This window comes from Triturus cristatus, chromosome 11 (genome assembly GCF_964204655.1).
Source record: "Triturus cristatus chromosome 11, aTriCri1.1, whole genome shotgun sequence".
Lineage (NCBI taxonomy): Eukaryota > Metazoa > Chordata > Amphibia > Caudata > Salamandridae > Triturus > Triturus cristatus.
In genome coordinates this window covers 56121744-56140810 of record NC_140594.1, presented here as the reverse complement: position 1 = coordinate 56140810, position 19067 = coordinate 56121744, and positions in this window count along the sequence as shown.

Genomic DNA, 19067 nt, shown 5'->3' with positions numbered 1-19067 from the left:
AAGATTAAGCAAGCTATTGCCCAGAGTCATGTGGTGCTGGGCTAACCTGCCGCCACCGGGGATTCAACCGTGAACCCCGTGGTCTAGAGTCAGGCACCCTGGCCACTGTGCCACACCTCTTCATTGACCACAACCCCTGATCAACTTGTTTACACACTAAGCCTTCTTTGATTGGGCGACAGATGCTTCATTTGGGGAAGTATGGGGTGGGGGGTTGGTTGGAGTTTTCTACTGGGAACGTTTTTTCAGACACTGTTCAGGTTGGTTTGTTCCATGATAACACTGTGCACCATACACAAGATACTCCCTCAAGCAGCCCAAATAGCACCTTTGAGTACACACAGCTTCCCTCGGAAGCCCAACTACCTGACCCATTGGAGACCACCAAATTGTCGGTCCCAGACATTGCCACTCTGCCACCATGTCAGTTCCATATAATGGGAGAGACCCAATGAGAATCCTCTCATGGAATGTGAATGGCCTCTTAGATAAAATTAAACTGACTGAGATTTTAAGGTATGCCCGAAGGAATGACCCAGATTTCTTATTACTACAAGAGGCACACCTAGTTGGGAACCACTGCCCTTTCCTGGCGCATCAAGGATTTGACAGGGTATGGCATTCTGGGTTCTCCAGAGGTGCTCGGGGAACAGCAATCCTCTTACGCTGCTACCTTCCCTTCACAATAACCCAAGTATTTAACGACCCTTAAGGCCGATTCACAGCATTCTCTCTGGTACCCTAGGAGAATCCACCGTTAATCTTGTATCACTATATGCTCCTCCAGCAAATTTAGAGCCCACGCTCCAAGCTGCACTGAAAGTAATATCCGCTCTTCCTCAGGGCTTGATGATAATTAGGGGCGATTTTAATGCTGTCCCGGAGCCCACAGAAGATGCTCCGGGTCCCATATCATCTGATAGAAACTTGGGGGCCAGATGTCTTAGGGATTGGACCACTACACTGGGTCTCTGTGATGTCTGCCGCACTTGGCACCCTAGGACACGACAGCATACACACACCTCTGCAGCGCACCACAACCATTCCCTTATAGACCTCCTGTTCATGTCCGCTCCAAACTGCTGTGCTGTCTCTGAAATCCAGATCCTAGCATGCAGAGTATCCGACCATTCCCTGCTTCTTTTACAAGTGGGTGGCCCCACGAGGACGCTTAGGCCCATATGATGATTAAATGCTTGGTTCCCCAAGATCAGGAATACAAAGAGAGTGTTGGGGAGGAGCTCGATAATTACTTCGTACTAACGAAGGCACAGTGCAGCACCAGAGTACACTTTGGGAGGTGGGCAAAGCCACAATTCGGGGGTACGCTAAAGGATCCTTAAGGGCAGGCGTCAGACCCGTGACCACCAGCTTGCTCAACTGGAAGCTAGGGCGCACTGTATGGAAATGGCGGTGGCGACAACGGAGTGGGAAGCGGAACGCTGACAACTGCAATTAGTGCGGTAAGAAATCAAGAGTATCTCCATTGAGTCAGCTATGTTGATTTGGAGATCCTCATTAGCCAGGGTTTATTGTTAGGGAGACAAAAATGGCAAGTTGCTCTATTGGCTTGCTGCTCATCCAATGGCCAATTGAATAGTCCCCGACATTTGAGACACACAGGGTCAAACCTCCCGTACACCCGCAGCAATTGCACAGACCTTTGCGAACTATTACAAGACACTGTACTCGGCGGATCCCACACACACACCACATGATAGTTCAGCCTTCTTGCAAAATATCCCTCTCTCGAAGCTATCAGAGATAGAGCAGAAAACCATAGATAAGCCAATCACTACTCAGGAAGTGACCAAAGCAATCTCCATGCTTGGCACTTACAAGACCACGGGCCCAGATATTCTCCCTGCAGAGTATTATGCGCAGGGCCAGACTGGGAACCAAAATTGTCCCTGGCAAACTGTTCGTCCGGCTCCCCTGGGGGTGTGGAGAGGTGGGAGGGCGTGTGGCCGAGCTGTTTGCCAGGGCAGTTTCGGCCGATTTTGTTACAGGGGGCTGATGTTTCCAGCCTGGCTAACAAAAACGGCCTCGGGAGCCCAAAACCAGCTCCCACCCTGGCAGCTCATCAGGGAAATGCCCGGTGCCCTCTACGACTAGTCCGGCCCTGATTACGCAGCGTTCCGCGAAACTCTAATCCCATGACTCCATGCTCTATTTGAGGAAAAATATAAACTCCAAAATAAATTCTAAAGATTCCAAAACAGCACCGCTCTGTCTATCGATCAGTTTGAGGATGATACACTGGAGGCAGATGGGCATCCGTCTCCAAAGATGCTCTTAGGGTTTTCCACAATCTGGCAGTATCTTGGGGACCCTGGTCAGTTATCACTATTGAAGGTAGTCTATGTAAACATAGCACCTGCTGGATATATGTGATTGCAATTCCTTTTGCATTTGGTAGTTTCCATAGGGCTATAACATGTGCTGGTTTAGTCGATAGATCTGTGATGACCAATATAGTGGCATACCCACAAGTCAAGGGTAAATCTGTGACAAAATCAATGCTAATGGTCTGCCGTGAAGTTAATGGTATTAATATTGTTTGTAGAAATACAGCCGGGCATTTATGGGTACTTTTGTTCTTGGTACCAATTGTTACATTTTGGATATATGTAGCACGTCTTTGTATTGCGCCTCCCACTAAAATCAGCATCACCAGGATTATAAGGTCTTTTGCTTCCCAGGATGACCAACTAAAGGAGAAGAACATCAAGATAAAACTGGTTGTCATAAATTATTAGTAGGAATAAAACAATGCTATGTTCTTAAAGAATATTGCTTCTTTGACTACATGGATAGGATTTTTGGGTTATTCGACTGATGAGGTAGCCACTTGCACAGCATCAGGAAAGGTCTTGAAATCAGCTAAACCAGTCAATGTACTTTCCCAAAAAATGTTTGGATGATGGAAATTTTGTAACTCTTTATTAGGACCCGCTGGTCCGGACAAGCATCTGCTTTTGCATTGTTGGTCCCTGGCCAATGCGTGAAAATGAAATTTAAGTAGCTAAAAAAAAAATCATCTAGTGAAGCTCTCTTGAGGACAATGCATGAGCAAAGCATAGGAACTGAACATTGTTACCTTGTGTTGAGCTCCTAAGAGATAATGGGGCAGATTTATGAGGCTCTTGCGCCTCATTTACGCCGCCGTTGCGTCACTTTTGTGATGCAGCGGCGGCGCAAATCCTGCGCCATGGTGCGGGGTATTTACAACGTGACGCATCTGGGAGATGCGTCACGTTGTAAAGCCCTGAGCCACATGTAGGCGTTCCAGGGCAGGTGGGGGCGTTCCGTCGCAGGAACGCCTCCTAAAAGTGGCTGAGTGAAATCTACAAGATTTCACTCAGTCACTTTTGAGCCCATGCTGCGTCAAAACCCTGCGCCTGCTTGAAGCAGGCGTAAGGATTGACGCAGCATTGTGCAGATAGGGCTCCCCAGAGCATTGCTGGAGCTGCGCCGCGCTTGTGACGCAACTCCAGCAATGCGCCACTTTTACGGCACAGATGCGTGACGCATCTGTGCCGTTTTTGCCCCATGGTGCGCCGCATTATAAATGCGGCGCATCCATGATGGAGGAGCTGGGGCGCAAAATAACTGGCGCACCCCTGCTGATATGCAGGGATGCGTCAGTTATTATAAATATGCCCCAATGTCTCCATTCCTGAAAGTCCAGTTTTGTGGCAAGTGTTGTCAGCAGTCATGTAATTCATTTCGGCAGGAAAGAGTTTCCCGGAAAGGAAATGCAAATGTGCAGTCTGAGGAGCTCATTGGGGAAGAACACCTCCCACAACGAGTTGAGAATGGGAGCAAAGTAGCCATAACGAGCCACCCTCATCTCACAACCACATTCGCTTCTGTGTCACTTCAAGTTTGTATATGATCAGAGCACTTAAATATAAGCTGCAGTTCCATAACAAACTTGCTCTGACTTACGAATGACACATGCAGGGTGGGACTCGGACAGAAGTAGGTCCAGGCATGAAAATAAAAGTGGCCCCCATTAGCGAATTAGAAGGCAAAAAGTGGCCCCTGTTTGCAAATTGGGGCAGTTTTGGACTTGTAAAGACATGCTGTGTAAGTGTTTTTAAAGGTATGGAAGCCTGCATGGATTCGTGCTTTCTGTTGGAAATGGTTGTTTTAATATCAGGGAAAATAACAGTAAAAACAGGCCCAGCAGACCATTAAACAGGTTCACAAGCAGCCCAAAAACTGGCCCACTCATTGACGTGCCCAACTAGCCCGTTGTGGATTGTCTGATTGCCCTATAGGCCAGTCCAACCTTTGGCCCATGTCTTCATATTTTCGGGCTGAGCTGCTAAGGGTCAGTAGCAACTGAAAAAATATATAATTTTCATAAGTAGTTCACATTCTAGCTATGGTATAAAGGACAATCTCCAAATTCACACTCGTGTGTAACAAAAAAAAGCGTATTGAACAGTCATCTGTCCCAGAGGTACCTAAACCAAATGAGAACCGTTCACTAGTTCTGTATAGGGAGGTAAACATCAATCTCTCACTTCGAGGGGGGTGTACCTCCGGATTAGCTTTCACAAGTGACATTTTGCATCTCAATCAGGGCCCAATGCCTCCCGCCCGCATCTCTTCTCTGCGCCATGATAGCTGCCCTCTTGGCTTCCACCTATCTATTAAGGTCCAACAATCACATCTCACTCCTTGTAGTCGTCCTTACCCTCCAATACCGATCACTGACATAATATCGATCACAACAATATCGTGATACAGAAATATTATGTCCAAAATATTGATTACAAAAATATCGTTTCCTTAAACTTATAAAGGTAAGTACAAAAATATCAAACACAAATATCATTTTACACTAGTACCGTTAAAAAACATACATTATTTTATTTATATGGTATAAAATAGTAAATCTGAAATATTTTAATATATAACAATATTAAATCAATTAAATACATTTAAGTAACATTTAATATGATATACAAATATATACTTACATAAACATACACACATAAAGATATATGTGTGTGCATGTTTAGATATGTATAAATATATATAATATAACACTATTATTAAAACATTTATTTTACATTAAATTGAATTGGTTGTGTTTTTTTTTGTCAAAATCTGTTTCTTGAATTTTATTCAAAGGTTACAAACATTTTGTAAAACCCCATAATGCGTTCAATCCTTTTGCGCAGGAGCAACATCCATACATTAGAGAGCTATAATACAGACACAGTTCCTTATCAAGTTCCTGATCGCTCCTGCTAACAAATCCGAGAGGAGAACCCTGCGCTAAGTCCGGGTGTGAACATCAGCACCCCCAAGCTAGTGGGGCACAGGGTTCAACAGCCGCGCTCTAAATTCTTTGAACGTCTTCATTTGTTGAGAAAAAAAAACACCAACAGATAAAGGAAAAGAAAAAAATTGAAAGAAGAAAGAGAAAGGAGAGTAAAAAAAAAAAACCCAACCAAACCCAAGGACACACATATGCTGAGAGTCTTTTATGTGAAGAGGAAACGAGAGGTAAACCTCCCATGACCAGCACGGGAGGGTTCACATGTGGGGGGGTGACGCCGGGAGCCAAACCTTGGTGAAGGGGAATCGTGTATTAAATCAGGAAGAGATGTAATGCCCTTAGCCTGGGATTGCAAGCAAACAGGGGGAGGCCTTCCGATAAGTAGCTCACTAGCAGACTCCAAACATAGTCGAAACCCTAACGCAAGTCATCCACTATGTCGCATAATCGCTCCATAGCCAGTGCGTGCCATAGTGTAAGCAAGGGAGCTTCTGGCTTCTTTAAGGCTGCCGCCAAAGCCATCTTGGCTGCACCCAAACATAGCCACATGATGGACCGGTCCCCCTGAGTCTGGTATTTGAGAATGGGATTGCGAACCCCCAAAAGTATATGTTCCATGGAGTCGCCAATCGGGTACCCCAGTATTAGCTTAATCTGGGAGAGTATTTCTTTCCAAAAAGGCTGTATAGCCGGGCAGTTCCACCATATGTGTTTAAAGTCCCCCAAGAAGGCCATAACCACGCCAACAGCGATCGGATGTGTTGGGGAAAATAGAGTGTAGCTTTTGAGGGTATAGGTACCAGTCATATAACGTTTTATAGTGAGGCTCTCTCAGGATCATGGATCGATTCTTAATACAGGAATTCCCATTGCTTGTGTGAAGGCGCAGTTGGCAGAATGCCCTCCAAAAATGTTTTGTGGCGCAATGATCGTTGAGAACCTAATGTAAGCATGAGTGTATAGAGAAAGGAGATGCACCCCCTCCCTGCATTGCCAGATTGGACACATTTTTCCAGTGGGAGTAGGTCTGCAGTGGCTTCCTGCCGTATCTGCGGCTGCTGAACCCAGTGTACTAGCTGTGCATAATGGAAGCCCTCCGTTTGTGGAAGCTGAAACTAGTGTACACAGTCTGTAAAGGAGTGAAGCTTCCCTCCAGAGAAGAGGTCAGAAATCATGAAGCAACCACCCTCCCTCCAATGATCAAAGGGCCCTTCATGTAAGGCTGGAGGGAAAGCAGTGCTAAAGTGTATGGGTGTATAGGGTGATGGAAACGTGGTCACTGGTAGGGATTTGGTTACCGTGTCCCACACCTGGAGCGTCACTGCTGTGGGTATGCTTAAATAAGCATTTGCTGATCGATCGGATTTCTGTCGCCAAGGCAAGTCCCAGATGGTTCTACGCGTCACCTGCCTGTCTATGTAAAGCCACAACTTCTCCGACTCCCTCAGGGACCATTCGCAACGGTCCCATAGCTAGGCAGCTCTGTAGTAAGTTAAAAAGTCTGGGAGAACAAGGCCCCCCTTGAGGCGGGACCTCGTCAAGAGACGGTGGAAAAGGTGCGCTCTTTGCCCCTGTCAAATGAAGCTGATAATCATAGACTTCAGTTCTGAAAATAACTCCTTTTCAGGCGTAATAGGAAGCCCCTGAAAAAGATAGAGGAGGCGTGGGAGCACGTTCACCTTTACTGTGTTGATTTGGCCTATCTTAGAAATGTAGGCTGCGCTCCATCTCTTCAAGTCAGTTTTTAGCTGTCTAAGAAACGGGGGGAAGTTAGCTTTATATAGGTCGCTCAATTTAGGGGTGATTTGTACCCTGAGATAAGTAATTGCCTTTCGTGCCCACCGGAAGGAAGACATCTCCGCCACCGTTCTTTGCATCTCTGGGGACTTTAGTACAAAGGATTTAGAGAGGTTAACCTTGAAGCACGAAACCCTTTCAAACTGCACTAGCTCCTAGTGTATTTCGGTTAGGGAGGTTACCGGGTTAGTTATTGGCAGTAACACATCATCAGCAAATAACAAAATCTTGTGGTCATCTGTTCCAAACCGAATCCCACTAATCTGCGGGTTGGCTCTCACCCTAGCTGCGAAAGGTTCGATGCTGAGAACGAAGAGCATCGGAGAGAGGGGGCAGCCCTGTCTGGTACCTCTTGCAAAATTAAAAAAATCAGATGCCTCTCCATTTACCAAAACACTAGATCTCGGGGTACTAAAGTTAGCCCTCACCATCCCCAAAAAAGACTTGCAGAACCCAAATCGGACAAGAGAAAGCTGTAAAAAAGTCCAGTCGACCCGGTCAAAGGCCTTCTCTGCATCGAGCGATAAAAGGGCTGTCGGGATCCATTTTTCTGAGCTTTATCTATAAGGTGAAACACCCTGCGAAGGTTGTTGTGGGTCTGGCGCCCTTTGATGAACCCTGATTGGTCAGGGTGAATAAGAGTGGGCAGGATCTTCTCTAGCCTAGTGGCCAGGATTTTGGAGTAAAGTTTTGCATCTAGATTCAACAGAGCGATAGGCCTATAGGAGGCACATTGCTGAGGGTCTTTGCCTGCCTTCGGGATTAGCGAGAACAGGGCCTCCCCTATGGATGGTAAAACCGCGTGGGTTGCTGCAATATGGTTGAATAGGATAGTAAGCTGAGGGGCTAGGTCAGCAGCAAAGGTTAGTTGGAACTGCAATGTAAACCCATTTGGGCCCGGTGCTTTATGCCGCTTGAGTGAGTCGAAGGCTGCCTGGACTTCCTCCGGGGATATGGCGCAGCCCAATTCCTCATTAGTTGATGCTGGGACCTGAAGAAGTTCCAAATCGTCTAGGTAGTCCGTCTGGTCCGATATTCGTGAGGGTTCCCTCTGGTAAAGTGTGCTATACAAATCATGGAACGCTGTAGCCTTCCCCTCCTCACTAGTGTGTGTGACCCCAATCCTATCAGAAATTTGCTTTACATATTCTTTTTCTTGCTTAGCCCTTAGTTGTCTAACCAAAAGAGAGCCTACCTTATCCCCTCCCCTGTACCCGCGAGCCTGGAGCCTCAATATCGTCTTTTCTGCTCTATTAGTGTAAATGGCGTTCAATTTCCCTCTGAGGGCTGTGACCCTTCTAAGGGCCGGAACTGAGGGTGTGGCTTTATGGGTATCTTTTGCTTTGAGCAATTCTTGTTCCAACTCCAACCTTTCCTTCGTCTGAAGTTTCCGTAGGGAGGTGGCTAAAGAGATGCAATAATCCTGTATAAGCACCTTAAAGACATCCCAATTGTTTGCTTCTGATGTGTCTGCGGGAAGGTTAACGCCTTCGCTGCTAGGCCTTTCCCCCCCCCCCCCCCCCCTTTCCTCCCCCCCCTCTGTGCTAAGCTTTTTTTGGCAGTTTGGGGTAGTTTGCATTTAGGCCCCTGTAACTTTTTGACCAGATAAGATATCCATGCCAAATTTGCGTCCTTTTCTTCCATAATCACGGGTATTTTAAAGGTACCCAGGGTTTGTGGATTCCCCTGGAGGGGACCCAGAAATTAGCCAAAATACAGCTAAATTTAGTTTTTGGGGGGAAAAATGGGAAACAAGTGCTGCAAATGAAAGCGTCGTTTTTTTCCCTGCAAAGGGTATCTACAAAGGGTTTGTGGGGCTGCAATCACCATTTTCCCAGCTTTTAGGGACTGACAGACGTTTGTCAGAAAACCAACATTTTTTGCACAGTTTTACTGGGATATAGCCTATTTTTGCTATTTTTTGTGCTTTCAACCTTCTTCCAGTTAATGGTAGAAATTGGTATAAAAGCAATAATGGATCCTGGAATGCTATACATTTTAGAAAAGTAGACAAAATTCTGAATTTCAGCAAGGGGTCATTTGTGTAGCTCCTTCAAGGTTTCTTTATAGAAACTAACAGTTGAATATAGGAAAAATTGAAAATTAGTTGAAAAAAAACAGCCATTTGTGTCAACGTTTTCACCTGTAACTTCTTCTAATTGTGACAGCTGTTTGAAAGCAATATACTGTTACATCCGCTGGACCTTTCTGGTTGTTGGGGTATATAGAACTCGTAGGTTCACCAAGAACCCGATGAACCCGGAGCCAATAACTGAGCAGCGTCTTGCTATGGTTTTTTTATTATGTACAATGTATATAGCAATTAATTTGGGAAAATATACATGGAGAAATCGGTATGAAAGACACCCATGGATTTCTGAAATTAGAACAAAATATAGAGTTTAGAAACAGTAGATATTTGCACATTTCCAAAACTGGGAGTACCCATACTAGCATGAGAATTATAGGACATTTTTCAAAGTGACTTCTTTTTTACACATTGTCTTTCATTTGGAAGGCAGAAATGCATTGAAAATCAATAGGTAATAACAGTTGCTCTACAATTCTGTGTCTCCCGATAAAAATGGTACCTCACTTGTGTGAGTAGGCCTAGGCCCCGCGACAGGAAACGGCTCAAAACGCAACGTGGACACACTTTATTTTTACAGTTTAAACTGACCCTTTTTTTGCAAAGTGCCTAGCTCTAGATTTTGAACCCTACCTCTGCCTACACCTAGGGAAACCTAGCAAACCTATACCTTTTTGAAAACTAGACACCCGGGGAAATCTAGGATGGGGTGACTTGACTGGCTCTCACCAGATTCTGTTACCCAGAATCACTTGCAAACCTAAAGATTTGTAAAAAAACCCACATTTTCCTCACATTTTTGTGGTTGAAAGTTCAGAAATCTGCGTGGATCCACAAAATTCCACCCACCCGCGTTTCCCAAAGTCTTTCGAGAAAAATTTTACCTCACTTGTGTGGGTAGGCCTAGTGCCCGCGACAGGAAACGGCCCAAAACGCAACGTGGACACACACATTTTCACAGTGAAAACGGACCCTTTTTTTGCAAAGTGCCTGGCTGTAGATTTTGAACCCTAGCTCTGCCGGCACCTAGGGAAACCTAGCAAACCTATATATTTTTTAAAGCTAGACACCCAGGGAAATCCAGAATGGGGTGACTTGTCTGGCTCTGACCAGCTTCTATTACCCAGAATCCCTTGCAAACCTAGAAACCTGTCAAAAAAACAAATTTTCCTCACATTTCTGTGGTGTAAAGTTCTGGAATCTGCATGGATCCGCAAAATTGCACACACCCTGCGTTCCCCAAAGACTTCCGAGAAAAATGGTACCTCACTTGTGTGGGTAGGCCTAGTGCCCGTGACAGGAAATGGCCCAAAACACAATGTGGACACACCACATTTTCACAGTGAAAACTGATACTTTTTTTGCAAAGTGCCTAGAAGTAGATTTTGAACCCTAGCTCTGCCGGCACCTAGGGAAACCTAGCAAACCTATACATTTTTTAAAACTATACACCCAGGGGAATTCAGGATAGGGTGACATGACTGACTCTCACCAGGTTCTGTTACCCAGAATCCCTTGCAAACCTAAAACTCTGTCCAAAAAAACACATTTTCCTCACATTTCTGTAGCGGAAAGTTCGGGAATCTGCGTGGATCCACAAAATTCCACCCAACCCACATTCCCCAAAGTCTCATGAGAAAAATGGTACCTCACTTGTGTGGGTAGGCCTAGTGTCTGTGACAGTAAACAGCCCAAACCTCAATGTGGACACACCACATTTTCACAGTGAAAACGAACCCCTTTTTTGCAAAGTGCCTAGCTTTAGATTTTGAACCCTAGCTCTGCCGGCACCTTGGGAAACCTAGCAAACCTATACATTTATGGAAACTAGACGCCCAGGGGAATCCAGGATGGGGTGACTTGACTATCTCTCACCAGGTTCTATTACCCAGAATCCCTTGCAAACCTAAAACTTTGTCCAAAAAAACACATTATCCTCACATTTCTGTGGTGGAAACTTCTGGAATCTGTGTGGATCCACCCACCCCGCGTTCCCCAAAGTCTTCTGAGAACAATGGTACCTCACTTGTGTGGGTGGGTCAAGTATCCGCGACAGCCAAGGGCCCAAAACCTATTGAGGCAACATCAAAATTACCTATCACCAAACAACCTGGTTTTGCAAGGAGAGTCCCATGAGTTTTCTGGCCCCGGGCTCGGAAGCCATCTAGGGAAACCTAACAAACCCACACATTTCTGAAAACTAGACACCCGGGGGAGTCCAGCGAGGTATGGCTTGCGTGAGTCCCTCAAGTGAGGTATCATTTTACCCCGGAGATCAAGGGGAACGCTGGGTGGTAGGACATTTGTGCCGGCGCGGTCATACCACATAAAAATGTAAGAAAAAAGTGATTTTTTCATCTAAATTTGAGGTTTGCAGGGGATTCTGGGTAGGGAAATGTTGGGGAACCCATGCACGCCATACCTCATTGGACTTCCCGGGGCACATGGGCGTCCGCAGGAGGGGGCAAGGGGGGGCGCTTGCCCCCCCCTGGATCGCCTGGCCATCCGGTGCTGGCCCAGTGACAATGTGGTATTGTCACTCAGGCAGCGCACTTTGTCGTAGCCCATGTGTTCTGAGCAGGCAGTCACCCACCTCCCTCCACCTAGGGTCTTTGGTCCGTAATTATCACGATTACAGCAGGCTGTGCGAGAGGCCCTAGGAGTTTAAACGTTTTCTCACTTGGGGCCTCTCGCACTTCTGTTTGAACTCTAGAGACTGTAGCAGCCCCTCCCCGACCTCCAGCAGACTGCGGACTGGCCCATTGTCATTGTGCCTGCTGCTGATCATCACATAAAGAATGACAATGGGCCGTCTGCCTTTAACGTGCCTTGAAGGCGAGTGACTAGCTTGGAGCCTGTAGATTATACCACGCACATCTGATTACAAAAAATCTACTATTACTATTAGATCCGTTTGCTTTTTTTTTGCCTTAACTGTTTAGCTCGTATTTTTTTTTTATTTGTAAATATTAAACATTACTTCTGAACCAAGTTTCCCAGCCTCATGCAGTTTTGCACAACTAGACTACTGCAATGCAATATGTGAGATCATTTACATATACATGTACATGTTCTCACATATTGCATTGCAGAAGTCTAGTTGTGCAAAACTGCCTGAGGCTGGGAAACTCGTTTCAGAAGTAATGTTTAATATTTTAGCAAAAACTTATTTTAACTTGTACTTACATTGGTTGTCTATTTACTCACTTATATACTGTTGCGCGACCTCCTCTGATGTGTCTACGTGCCTTTTGTATCACATTTTTGTCCTGAATTTTGACCGTCTGTCATGAATTTTTGTCCTGAATTTTGAGCCTTTGTCCTGAATTTTTACACTCACTGTCCTGAATTCGCACCCATGCCTGTTGGTCACCCTACCTCCATCTGGGACGAACCCCACCCCGAGCTCCATCACCCTCATCTCCGAAGGGACAACGTTTCCTCTGAGACACCAGCGCTCCACCTCACTTTCAATTCAACCTATTTTAGCCTAAATAAAAACACTACTAAACATAACGTTAGTGAAACATTTCTAATACACACACATAAAACATACAACATACAAAGTACTTACTATCAACATCAAAAGCTCCCTGCTGCTAGAATACCAATAAGCATTTTAATTTATCCTTTAGCAGAATTGATCCATGTACGTGTCACAACTTTATAGTAAGTAGGCCGGGCCACCAGTTTCTCGGCTTTTCGCTGCTTAGATTGTTAAGTGCGTGGTGCGAGTGCAAACATTTGAAGGTAGGGAGTTAAACTGTTTCCACAGCTCCTGAAAAACACGGATAATGCTTGCATGGTCCGACCATGGAAACTTCCAGAATCAATCAGCACTGAGTGGCTTCATTAACCCTTGGATGAGTGTGAGGCTGTGTGCTGAGCTTTGGAATTTAATTTAATTTAATTTTGATATTCGAATGGAGCCGGCTAAGACCAGTAAGGGCTGAGATATGGTGGTCAAACTTTCAGCTGCCTGTCAGAAATTGAAAGTGCTTGAGCAGTACAGCTCTTTTTTAACTAGTTGCTTTTTTATCAGACACCATACCTCACATGCAGACAAATATAAAGGTTATTTTTAAAAAATCCTGTCCGTTCAAGTGGGGCCTGCTTCAGCTTTCATACTCTCCATCTAATAGTTTCCGAACGGGTCCCATCGTTTGGTCCGGCTATAATCTGTTGCAATATTGCTTGTTTTGCTGCCATTTCACTGCAAGTGGTTGCATGTCTCAGCCCTTCTTGAACTTTTGGGGCTGAACCCTACATCTATATTTTACCTGGCCTACACTTCAGTCCTAATATTAGCTGCACAACACATCCACCACATACCCTAACGTTTCGCTCTTTTCTGTGTGTGCTTTGGGGGTTATTTCTGAGGAGCGCCTCTTCGGGGAGTTGCAGCTAAACCCACTTGTGTTGGCTACGTCTCTGGGAGTACTGTGCTGGTATTAAGTACTCCATGTTGAGGCATTGTTATTTTACCGATGGTCGATATTAATGTTGTTTGGAAGAAATAAGCATTGATGTGAGGCTCACCCTTTATGTGGGTCTTTGTTTGCGTGAACTACAGAGCTTTGGTGACATTGTGGTGGTTGGGCGCTGTCTGCAACAATACATTTTTCGGGGCAGGGTCAGTCATATGTATAGGGTGACCAGATGACTCTCACCAGGGCACAACTTTTCCAGTTTTGATTTGCCATACCAGTGCATTCTGGGAGCTGTAGTCTAGGTTAATTTTAGTTCAACCAATTGGTCAAACACACTAGCTAATAATGTAAAAGCAAAGCCTAGGTCTGGAAAAGTCATTCTCCCCGTAACTTGCAGGTATCTTGTCGCCTTACATATGTAGCACCAACGGGCAGTGTCTCAGAAAGGAAGAAGTCTTCCTTGGTGTATTTGAGAGATGCAGTTCTTTTGAAGAAGTGTCTGCAAAGCGCTATGCTTCTGTTGGGATCTGTGTGAGGTGTCACTATTTTGAACAAAATGTAACCTGCAGCTCCATAGGGGCCTTGTCGGTGTGAAGTGCAGCTGTTTAGGCAGGAATGGGTGTGGAGACTACGTATGTGTGTGTATGCAATGGTGTCAGCATGGGGTGTGCATATTTGAAGCCACTTCTCTTGGGCTAGCACCTGGAGAAGTATCTCTTTGGGATCAAACTAATTGGCTTGTCATTGAAGGACCAAAAGGAGCAATCAGCCCAGACCAACTTTAAAGTTGAATAAAGTTTGTGTTATTATTGAGACAAGAAAAAACTAAAAATAATTCCCCACCCCTTTAGTTTATGAATTAATAGAACGGTCAACAGCAAAAACGAATACATCATACCATTTCCTTCTACTTTGCATTAACCTAGTCTGTATGTGACTCTCAGCTATCTCTCTCACCACACCACTTTACCTAGTTCTTTGGGTTCTAGACCCTGTCCACTTTGCATTGGCGTATTGGTCTCCTCTTAGGCCTACCAGACACCTTCTTCACACTGATGTTTTAGTTCTTTCTCAAACTTACCGGTGTCAGGCCAGCACTGCCATATCTCAGTGATTCCAGGGATTATGTCTGACCCAGACCCTCAAGACAAATTAGGAGGTAGAATGTTCACTTGACTGGCTACCCCACCCCCTATTTGTTAAAACTAGAAGCAACTGTATTCGTCCATCTCCACCTTTTCATCATCCCTCATCAATCCCCAGCAAGTCTTACTTGATATGATTTATTGCTTCCGGCCCTGCCTCTTTAGCAGAATACTTTTCTCCTAAATGTATCTGTTAGCCCTGGGCATCTGTGTCCTTGCTTTGCAACACCAGAAAGAGCTGGGGCTACCTCATAACCCCCCCCCTCCTCTCCTGCTCCATCCACAGTACTTTTTTACTCTCACCACATCACCTTTTTATTAAGTGACCTCAAAACACGGTTTCTTCCCTAGAATGAGCAAGGCTCAAGAATAACGTAAAATACGGTATCAAGCTTATTCTCCATTTTCTTGCCCCGCTACTCCTAGCTGAATGTAACTCCCATGTCTCTCAGAACTCCATCTCACCAAACCCATGAACTCCATTCTGTCCATTCTTATTGTTTGCCTTTTGGTCTCTGCCTCTGTTCTAAAGAGGTGTGCATTGGAGGACATGTAGCCCTGCCGCTTCCATGTTCAATGACTTGCAGAGTACACCTAGAACCTACCCCTTTATCAGTCCCCTGCTTTCCTTGTTTCAGTTTTCCTGCACCCGGCCTTTACTTCTGCACTGAGATCTCCCTCTCTTTCTTTTCCACAGACTCTAAAGAGGAGGGAGGCATTCTTCTATCCATGTTGAAACCTGGCTTTCCCAATGAATCCTGCTGTGTCAGAATATTACAAGGAACTTCTACTGCCAGTGTCTAGGAAATTGCAAATATTAACAATGCATTGTTCACAGATGGACTTGTCCCCAAAGTTTGGAAATCCAGTGTTAGCCCTCTGCCTTCAAAAGATGGTTTGGATGTTCCAAATGTTTATATCTCTGATCTCATGGTGCTGTTACCCATTTTGGAAAAAATAGACAAAGCAAATAATGTCTGAACAACTTACCGACCATCTTGAAAAAGTCCAATGCTCTGGACACTCCTCTGAGTTTCTGTCCAAGTAGATAGATGGAATCTGTCATGGCTTTGGTACTTAATGAGTTGCTTCATTAATATTGTTTGAGACGATGTGACTTAGCGAGGCTGATCGTACTAGCTCTTGAATTTGACACAATCGTCCACTGTATCATCATTGAAAGGTTTGAGGATGTGTATCTCTCTAGAACCACATCAACCTGATTTAGAATTTTTTTTTGTTTTTTTACGGCCATTTTTAGTTTTTCCCTCTGTTTCATTGTAGTTGCCAGGTCGTCTGCTGTGGCACCTCACAAGATTTTTCTCTTCCCCCCTATGGGTTTCTTTGTTTATTTAAGCTCTTTGTCTTATTAGATTTTTAAAAAATGTATTTAATACTTGTGCTCAATCATGTCGGAGGATGGTGATGAAGTTAACATTTTGCCCCCCCCTGGAAACATTTCTGCGGACGCCCATGCCGGGGCATCTAGTTTTCAGAAATGTGTGGGTTTGGTAGGTTTACCAAGATGTCCGCCGAGCCAGGGGCCAAAAACTCAGGTGACCCCCCCCCCCCCCCCCCTTGTAAAACCAGGTCTTTTCAAAATAGGTAATTTTGATGTCTCCACAATACGTTTCGGGCCCTTCCCTGCTGCGGGTACTTGGCCCACCCACACAAGTGAGGTACCATTTCTATTGGGATACTTGGAGAAATGCTGGGTGGTAGGAAATTTGTTGTTTCTTTGAAGCGTGAAAATGTTGGCACAATAATGCAAGGAAAATGTGACAGTCACATTTTGAGGTTTGCAGGCCATTGTGGGTAAGATAACATGTTGGGATCCACAAGAGAGACATCACCACGTACTCCCATGGGTGTTTAGTTTACGACAATATCTACAGTTGGCTGGTTTTTCTTAGATAGAATGTACACCTTGGCAAGAGACAAAAAAGACAAAGATTCCTGCACAGCCATCTATCCCTCAAGCACACACACATACTGGTTGGATTTGTGCGCGGAAGTAAAGTTAGGAGGAACAGGTAGAGCATCCTGTGGCTGATTGTAGGCGCATCCCAATTTATGGACAAACAAGAAACCCAGTCATGCCCTGATTGGACTCTTTCTGTGCCCTTCCACCACTACTTCCGGGCAGAGACAGCACAAGCGTTGCTCTCTGTGTACATGGAGGCAGAGGCACAATTAGAGGGGGGGAGGGGGGTGGCTACGAATATTTTTTTGGGGGGCTGAATCTTTAAGCAATAGGCAGAGTGGAGCTGCAGGGGCTCTTAGAATGGGTGAAACAACAGCGAGGCCTCATTAAGTCTTTTAAAGACCTGTGAAGTGCACGGGTGCGGCTGTGTGTGTGTCCAGGAAGCTGTCTCATCCCGGGCTGCCACACACGACGGGGGGGGAAGGGCTGAAGCCTTTTGAGTCCAATGGGTGTTGCGCAACTGCATGGAGGCAGGGTTGGATTGGTAACGCAGGCACACGGGCAATGGCCGAAGGGCTGGTATCGAAGTTCCTGCTGTGGGCTGCTTTTTTGGCAGCCCGGGGAGCTGACGTGGGCTGTGTCTGGTGTGTTCGGACATCGCCAGCGGCCCAGTGAGTGCCTGAGTGGCCTTTCTGGAGATAGATGGGCGTCCATTACCTCCCTTTTATCAACGGGCAGAGGTGTCACCCCTTTCTCTCGCTGGGCCGGCCAATTAATGTATGCAGATTGAGCAGGGGCAGGGGGTCTGAGCAGAAGTGTCTCACTGGTTTCAAGGTGTTTATCAAACTTCGTCGAAACAGTGTTTTCAGGAAAGGTGATATGCAAATGTGGGCCACTTTTTTTAGCGTGCCCGGGCCGATTTCTAATCCCAATCCAACTCTGCATGGAGGAGAACCAGGCCCGTCTGGGAGTTCCGGGAATCAGACCATTGACAATGTTCTTGCAGCAAATGTGAAATGTAAATACAAAATAAAAGTGTGGGGACAGAAGCGATGCGGCTGATTTGGGGTACAGCGCCAGACAAGTCTCAAGAGTTTCAAACTCTACTCTCTTTGATAAACATGCTATGACAGTATTATATAATGCTAAGGTACATGCTTTTTACTCAGGGGACTCTACGCTGAGGGCAAGACGGGAAGAGAAGTTAGGGACAGCCTTGTCTGATACAGAATGTACTAAGGTGCTTGAGTACACTAGAAGTTCTTTGATTTCCCTACTGTTTCACAGACCGGAGTTGGAATAGCAAATTTTCCCATACAGAGTCCAATCTTTCTCTACTGTTGCACAGACTGGATTGGGAATAGTAAATTTAACCCCTCCGAAGTCCAACCCTTTCCTTATTGTTGCACAGACTGGAGTGGGGAATAGGACATTAAATCCCTCGAAGTCCCTGCTGTTGCATAAACTGGAGTGGGAATAGTAAATTTTACCCCTCTAAAGTTCAACCCTTGCCCTACTGTTGCACAGACTGGAGTGGGAATATTACATCTATTATTCCCAAAGTTGAATACATTTTTTGATATTGTTTATATATATGTAATAGTATTTTTGTTTAATTGCTTTATATTGTATTATATGTACATATATGTATTTTTTTTGTATAATTTAAAATAAAATATTTTTAGTAAATGTCTTTTTTTACTTTGTTGATTTATTTAATATTTTGCATTGATTTGTTAATATTTGTTTATGATATATACATATATACACATATATATCACAGTTATATTGATATATATTTATGCTTTTTATAGTAGTAAATTAAAAAACTCAACCAAGGGGCGTGGCTAACCATCATGGCTGCGCAGACTTGACTTTGCTCGGCTCCGTGACAAAGCCCGCCGAGAATGCGACTAGCGATGTCCAGCCCTGAGTAGATAGCCAAAGGAGAGCGGGAACTGGATGTCTGAGCAATAGAGATCCTCCCTGGACAACCGATGCAGGGGAGCGGTGCCTGAATCAACCTTCTTTCTTGATGTATTGGACCGCGGCCGCCTGATTAAAATGGCAGGCGGACTCAGCCACAAATGAAAGTTCGTACCACCCGCGGATCGGAGGGGGTACAAGCATCAGGGTTGATTACCCGGGACACCGAACACCTGTCGGAAAGAGCGGGGACTCCATGCTCACTGCAGAAACGGGCACGGGAGGCTAGACGGACCCTATGAGCACCCGAAATGGCGGCTGAGCTCGGCAACAGCGCCTAACGGCCGTAGGAGTTTCCTGGAGGGGAGGACCGCGCTGACACCCAGGAGGGGGTCGCGATATGAACATCTGCCCCTGAATGAGTGCTCCTACCAACGTGACCCTCAAGATGGCATGA